The sequence below is a fragment of the Tupaia chinensis genome, unplaced genomic scaffold, assembly GCF_000334495.1.
Source record: "Tupaia chinensis unplaced genomic scaffold, TupChi_1.0 Scaffold147500_2, whole genome shotgun sequence".
Taxonomy (NCBI): Eukaryota; Metazoa; Chordata; class Mammalia; order Scandentia; family Tupaiidae; genus Tupaia; species Tupaia belangeri.
Genome location: NW_006207352.1, coordinates 1,265,618 through 1,273,007, shown reverse-complemented (window position 1 = coordinate 1,273,007; position 7,390 = coordinate 1,265,618). Strand labels below are relative to the sequence as shown.

The 7,390-nt window shown below is 39.5% G+C and overlaps 1 pseudogene; it reads left to right on the top strand.

Annotated features, from left to right (window-relative positions):
• The first annotated feature begins 5,021 nt into the window (after positions 1–5,021).
• The window catches only part of LOC102494512 (DTW domain-containing protein 2 pseudogene), an 8,754-nt pseudogene continuing 6,385 nt past the window's right edge, over positions 5,022–7,390 (top strand).

Here is a 7,390-nt window from a genome sequence, read left to right as displayed (position 1 = left end):
GGATCGCAGGCATGCACACACATGCGCCAGCATGAGTTTATGCCACCGGGTCCAGGACTCAAACCATGGTTGACTACATGGGAGTCCAGTGACATAGCCATTATGCCAACTACAGGTCCTGAGCTTTAGAAATTTTTTTTTGTATTTAAATTTTATTTATTTAATGTGTTCACAAAAGTTGACAAAGGAGTTTAAAATTCTTATAAATTTATGTTGAAATAAAAGTATAAATTTCTAGAAAAAGGCATAAAATCTAAGACACAAATTTATAATCTTAACAATCAAGTAGTAGAATTCAATCATACTGCTGACTTTTTGGCAGAGAATATTGAGTCATAGAAAATACTGTGGATGTAAATAACCAACTCTGCAAAAATAAATATTTCTAGGCACAAATTTGAATGACCGAGGCCCAGAGAGAAGGCAAAACATGTCTTTCTTGGGGCGATCAAGTGCAGGGGTTTCTTTTATTTGATATATGTCCTCAATACTTATCAATTACTTTGCTCTAGTGATGAAATGGAGCCTTCTTAGGATTCATATGTAGATTCTAAAGCTCAAAGAAGAAATTCAAAGGAACACATTTTCTAATGTTAAAAATATATGTAATTCTGAAAACATGGCTGTCTTCCTAAAGTCACTCATTCTACATCACCTTCTTTCTTGCTTACCTTCCTATTATTTTATGCAAACAAAATTAAACGTTTTTCTTTCATATAAATGCTTAGTTTTAACAGATTACTCACATTAAATCACATATAAAAATACTTTAACAAGAATAAAAAATTAAATGTTAAAAGACTATATATGTGCTCTTGAATGTAATTCACTACAATCTATTAATGGTGAACTCTTAAGGGGAAAAAGGGCATCTTGATCTTCAGATGTTGATGATTGGTTGTGGTATTTTCATAACTTTCAGCTTAGAGAATCTCTCATTGAGTGAAAACCTAGTCTTTGATATCTTTTAATATTTCCACTAGAGTTGCATTCATATTCTGGTGTTATCCCTCGGATTGTATTCACTGGATGATCTCTGTGTTGCTTGTGTTCCTGGAAAGACTCATTCTTTTCTTGCATTACAAGAGACTTGCTTTTAAATTCATACTCGGGTTTGGGTGATAGTTTGTATCTTCCAACCAATGAGTATCTTCGATCTCTCTCTGACTGACCATATCTCCCTGAGTGGCCGTGAGATTTCCCTGAATGACCACAAGATCTCTATGAATAACCATGAGATCTTTCTGAATGACTATGAGATATCTCTGAGTAGACATGAGATCTCTCTGATTGACCAAAAGATCTCTCTGATTGGCCATGAGATCTCTCTGATTGGCCACAAAATCTTTCTGACTATGATATCTCTCAGTTTGGCTATAAGAGCTCCATGATTGGTCATGAGATCTCTTGGACTGGCCATGAGACCTCTCTGATTGGTCATGAGGTTTGTCTGATTGACTATGAGATCTCTCAGTTTGGCTATAAGAATACCTGGCCACCATATCTCTCTGATTGGCCATGAGATCTTTCTGATCGACTACGAGATCTCTCAGTTTGGCTACAAGAGTTCTGTGATTGGTCATGAGATCTCTTGGGTTGGCCACTAGATCTCTCTGATTGGTCATGAGGTTTTTCTGATTGACTATGAGATCTCTCAGTTTGGCTACAAGAGCTCCATGATTGGTCATGAGATCTCTTGGATTGGCCACAATATCTCTCTAATTGGCCATGAGATCTTTCTGATTGACTACAATATCTCTGTTTGGCTACAAGAGCTCTGTGATTGGTCATGAGATCTCTTGTATTGGCCATGAGATCTCTCTGATTTGCTATGAGGTTTTTTTGATTGACTAGGAGATCTCTCCAGTTGGCTACAAGAGCTCCATGATTGGTCATGAGATCTCTTGGATTTGCCATGAGATCTTTTGATTGGTCACAAGATATTTTTGATTGACTACAAGATCTCTCAAATTGGCTATTAGAGCTCCGTGATTGGTCATGAGATCTCTTGAATTGGCCACAAGATCTCTCTGACTGGCCATGAGAGCTCTTCAGGTGCCCTTGAGATCTCTTTGCTTGACAATGAGATTTTTTGTCTTTGCTTAGAGACCTCTCTGAATGGTGCCTATTTTCTTGTGATTGGCTCTGAGATGTTATTGACTGGCTTTGAGATTCTTCTGATTTGCCTTGATTTCCTTCTGATTGATGCTGGTTCATCTCTGATTGGCCTCCATTCTTCTCTGGTTGAGCCATATAATTTCCATCACAGTTATCCTGCTTAGGTAAATGCTGACTGTTTAAAGGACTTCGTCCATATTTGAATCCAGAAGGCTCTTGACATGTTTTTCATAATTTCTTTCCTTGGAGTTTTTTCTGAATCTTGAGTAACCTCTCTTCCGGTGATGTTTATGAGCATTTGATCACTGTTTTGAAGCTGAGTTCTTTTTCTTATGGTCCTCTCTCCCTTTCTTCCTTTCTTCAGTAGTTTCACTTTCTATCTTTTTAAGGATTATAATGTCATCTAGAGACATGTCAAGAAAGGTCAGTTTTCCCCCATTCTGAAAGTCTGTCAGCACCTTTCCAGAAAGGGATAGCTTCGACAGGGAGGACATCTCCTCAGTGTAACCACACCACTCTCTCTGAGCTTTAGAAATTATTAACAAATAGGAAACATATGCTACTGACATAAAAATGTTCCTGGCTAGATATCTGGTAATGAAAAATTGTGGCAGGCTTAGAAAAGGGAAAAAGCCGTATATCTCTGCCCCCAAAAAAATAAAATTGAATCTGAGGGCAGCCTGTGGCCTGGAGGTTAAAACAGGTGGGTCCCATATGGTCAACCACATGGTTTGAGTCCTGACTCTAAGAGCTTAGGACACACCAAGCACGTATGCATGCATTCCCAGAATCAAGAAAGGAGGGAGAAGAAACTAAACGAAGAGGAAAAAAATATAGAAAAGAAAAAGAAAAGAGAAAGAGAGATGGAGGAGACAGGATTGTAGGGTGCTTTATCTCTCATGTTCTCTCTCTGTTTAGTGGCTTCACCAATTAACAAAATTTTTTGAGATATTTTTGCTATAGGGCATGTGCACTCACCAAAGAGACAGAAAGTGAGAAATCATCCCCCAGGGGAGATGGTCATGCCACAATCCCTCTTCCCCCATTCTTCTCTTTGGGCAGGGGGATTTTGTGCATGCACACATATATGCCCAGCATGAATTTCAAGCCATGGGTCCAGGACTCTAAATGTGGTCAACCACATGAGAGTTCAGCACCTTAACCATTATGACACCTGCTGATCCCTTAGCAATTTTTTTTTTAAATTAAACTGAATCTATAATTGGTTCAACCAACAATTTTAATATATGGTAAACTTCTGCATCAGTTAATTCAAGTATGATAAACTTTTCTATGTGGTTCTAAAATTACACACTTTATTGTGAATTCAACAAGCATGGGATATTCTCATCTCTGCTCTAAAAATTACCTTATGAACACATTGGACACCCAATGGACTTTAGGATAAAATGTAACCAGGGCACTACCCACACAAAATAAGGCTTGCCAAATACTCAGACACACATAATCTCAAAATAAGAATTACACAATGTTGAAGTCAAAACACTGATACTTTTTAAATGTTACTTGAACAGATTGGAAATAGACCTTAAAGGTCTCTTTAAAAATCTCAGCAATATATAAATCAGCACACTTACTAGAAGGCCCATCCCCTCACTTCCAATGAAGGACTGATAGTAACTTTTGCTGAATGGAAGGCATTAATGATACATATGAATATACTTTCCAAATTTGAAAAAAAATTAAAAGAAACTTTGAAGGTATAATCTCCAGATTATTGTTTCCATTACTATGGTCAATAGCCACATAAAAATTAATATTACAACATGCAAATTTTACCGATGAAATGGAGACCAGGGGCCTGCAGGAGGCATGGTGGTTAAACGTGTTGGACTCCCACATGCTCAACCATGGTTCAAGTCTTGGACCTGGTGGCTTCCCTTCTCACTTTCTTTCTCTCTCTCTCTCTCTCTCTCTCTCTCTCTCTCTCTCTCTCTCTCTCTCTCTCGTAAAATCGCAAAATATTAAGAATAATAAGAAATCAAGTTAAAATAATTCTTTAAAGAAGAAAAAAGAAATGAAGACCAATATACCTTCTAATTTTGTCTTTAATGGGAGAAGATGTATTTTTGTAATTATATCTGATTTACAAAAAGCAGCCACTGATGTCACTATTCAATATTCTGACTGTGTCCTGTAGAAATTTCACCTTAAGTGCCTTTAGGCATCATGCAATAACAATAGTTTGCATTCAAAAAATATTACCATTCTGTTTCTATCTACCGGTTCTTGAATTTTGCTTAGAACACTCATCCAAATTTGAAAGAAGTCTTCAGCTCTGTGTGTGTGTGCATATGTGTATGGATATAAACTTTAAAAAATAATACCATTGATGGGTTGATGGGTGGGAATAACAACCAGTTCTGAGGCTTCTCTCCTGGCTCTGAGTGGAAGGTCTTTGGGTGCACAGCAGCCAGAGAAGCCAGGGGGTGCAGAGCCTGCAGACTCTGGCAGGGACTGGACGATGCAGACAGGTGGCAGGGAGCAAGGACTGCATGATCCTGCTGCTCAGCTAAGAACAGACAGAACAGCAACTCTGAGAGTATAAATCAATGATTGATGCAAATAAAGAAAAAGACTCCAGAACAAATCATGCAAGAAAAGCAAATAGAAGCTAAAATTGAAGACCTGGAAAATGAAATTGAGGAGGTGAAAGTCACTCTTGAAATAAAGAATATTACATTAAAAAAAAAAGAGTATTACATTAGACAGGATGCTACTTTCAAGTGCACTTTTAAAAAGCCTGGAGAGGCATATGTGCGTACGTCCATGCATGCGTGCGTGATTGCGTAGGGCCGCACAGCCAGGTTTCCTTCTCCAGCTTGTGGCGTCCCCCCTGGGGGCAGCGGGACCTCAATGCGACCACCTGACAAGCGCGGGCCATGGAGCCACAGAAAGAGGCAAGAACACCCTGGGACCCCCGTCGCGCTGCCGCCTGGGGCCTGGAGCTCTCGAGCTCCAAACAACGAGGAGCGGCAGGAGAGCGAAGCAGAGGAGGACAGTGCCAGTGCAGGCCAGCTGTGGGAGCTGCTGGTGGAGCTGGCCGAGTGGAGGCCCGAGTGCGGCCACTGCACTTGACCTCAGAGAGTGTGTTTGTGTCCATTTCTCCCCGTGCACTCTCTGCACATCTCAACCCACTCATACATAATCCAGCACCCAGCAGAGGAAAACAAAGTGTTGCAGACTGTACCCCTGCTAGCAGCATGCCTCCCGCAGGATAAATGTAAAGATTGGCCATCGCTTCAGTGAAGAAAGAGACCCTGAACTTGCAACTATTTGCCAGAAGTCTGGTACATTAATATTATATCCAGGGGCCAAAGCTGCTAATTTGAAAGAATTTCTGTTAGATTCTCCTGTTTATCCTTCCACAATGATCATCATTGATGGTACCTGGAGCCAAGCTAAGGACATTTTCTATAAGAGTTCCTTGTTCCGACTTCCCAAACAGATCTAGCCAAGAGCCAGGACAAGCCAATCAGCAGCCATCAATATCAGAGTTCTGAACGGCCCCATTCTTCACCAAAGACCTCTGCCCAGACTTCACCCTCCACTCCCACCCCCTCCCCAGACCTAGCCAGGAGCCAGAATTTAAAATATTCATAGTGACAAAGCTAACAGATGCAAGAAAAGAGAGAGAATGAACTCTGCAGGAGAAAAGAGACAATGAGTTCCAGGAGATGAGGAAGTTCTTGCATCATCTAGAAGAGGAGATACACATCATAGAAAATAATCAAATGGAATTATTAGAGATGGAGGCTGTAATACAGGAAATAAAAATCTCCCTTGAAAATATCAAAGGCAGATTAGATCATGCAGAAGATCGAATCTCAGGTGTAGGAGATAGAACCTCTGACCTAGAAAAATTCACTAAAAAGACTGAGAAAGTAACCTCCCAGAATAAGAATAACATACAATAATACTAGATACCCTTGAATGCCCAAACATTTCGATCATGGGACCCCAGAAGATGAAGAAACTAATAAGGGCATTGACAATCTACTCCATGAATATCCTGGAAGAAAGCTTTCCAAACCTAGAGAGGCATTCAAATATCCAGACCCAGGAAATACAAAGGACCCCACGTAGAATCAACCCAAGATCTTCCCCAAGGCACATCATAGCCAGATTGACCAAAACCACAGACAGAGACAAGATACTAAAATTGGCAAGTTACTTTCAAAGGATATCCCATCAGGCTAACATTAGACTTCTCATAGGACACAATGCAAGCAAGGAAAAAATGGGAAAATATATTCAACATGTTAAGTGAAAACCAATTTCAACCAAGAATACTATACCCAGCAAGATTATGTTTCATATGGAGAAAGAAAAAAAGACAAAAATATTCTCAGATAAACAAAGCCTTAAAGAATTTACCAACACCATACCAGCTCTCCAAAAAGTGCTGAAGGGAGTGCTATACTAGGAAAACTAAAATCAGCCACACAGAAATAAGAGTACAAGAAACAAGCAAGAGAATGGCCAGCCTGATGGTAGGGACAAGTCCAGAGATGAATGTTAACTTCCAGAGTTTAAATGTAAAGATCAGACCATAGTAACACTGCAAATTCAATAGAAGAATGATTAAATACATGAGACTGACCCAGTGAAATAGAATTGTTTGGCTTTAGAATAAAACATTACTGATTTTCTTCGATGCTTTGATTTCCATATTTAAGGATTTTTTGTCTTAAACTGTTGATAGGTTTATCCACCTACTATTTGAACTGAATCCTAACCATTTTCCTGGCTTTAAGATTTCAGCAGATTTCTTGTAACAATTTTTTATTTTGATCTTTTAAAACTAAAATGTTTTTTTCCTAAAGTTAAAAAATGCATTAAAAATACCTATTAATACCTGTTTAATGACTGCAGTAAGCTATATAACCCCGGCTAGACACTACTTTATAGTATATTCACTTTATTCACTGAGGTTTATGCCTGAAGTCAGACTTGTGTTTATAGATATGTATATATCAGTTGTGCTTACTATTGAAAGTTTTTAAATTATTTAAAATTTTTAGTGAATCAATAAAATGACCCAAAAAAAGCATGGAAAACAACCGTAGCTACCAGAGACAGTGTGGGAGGAGAAGGTAGAATTGGTAGAGGGGGAAAAAAGTAAAATTTATAAGAAACAAGAAATAGGGCAGAGGCGGGCCGGACGCCAAGGCTGCGTCCGGTCACGGGACGTCCCGGGCCCTTCCGGGCTCGGCGAGTCCCCCCTGGGGCCCTGCTAAGCCGGCGGCGG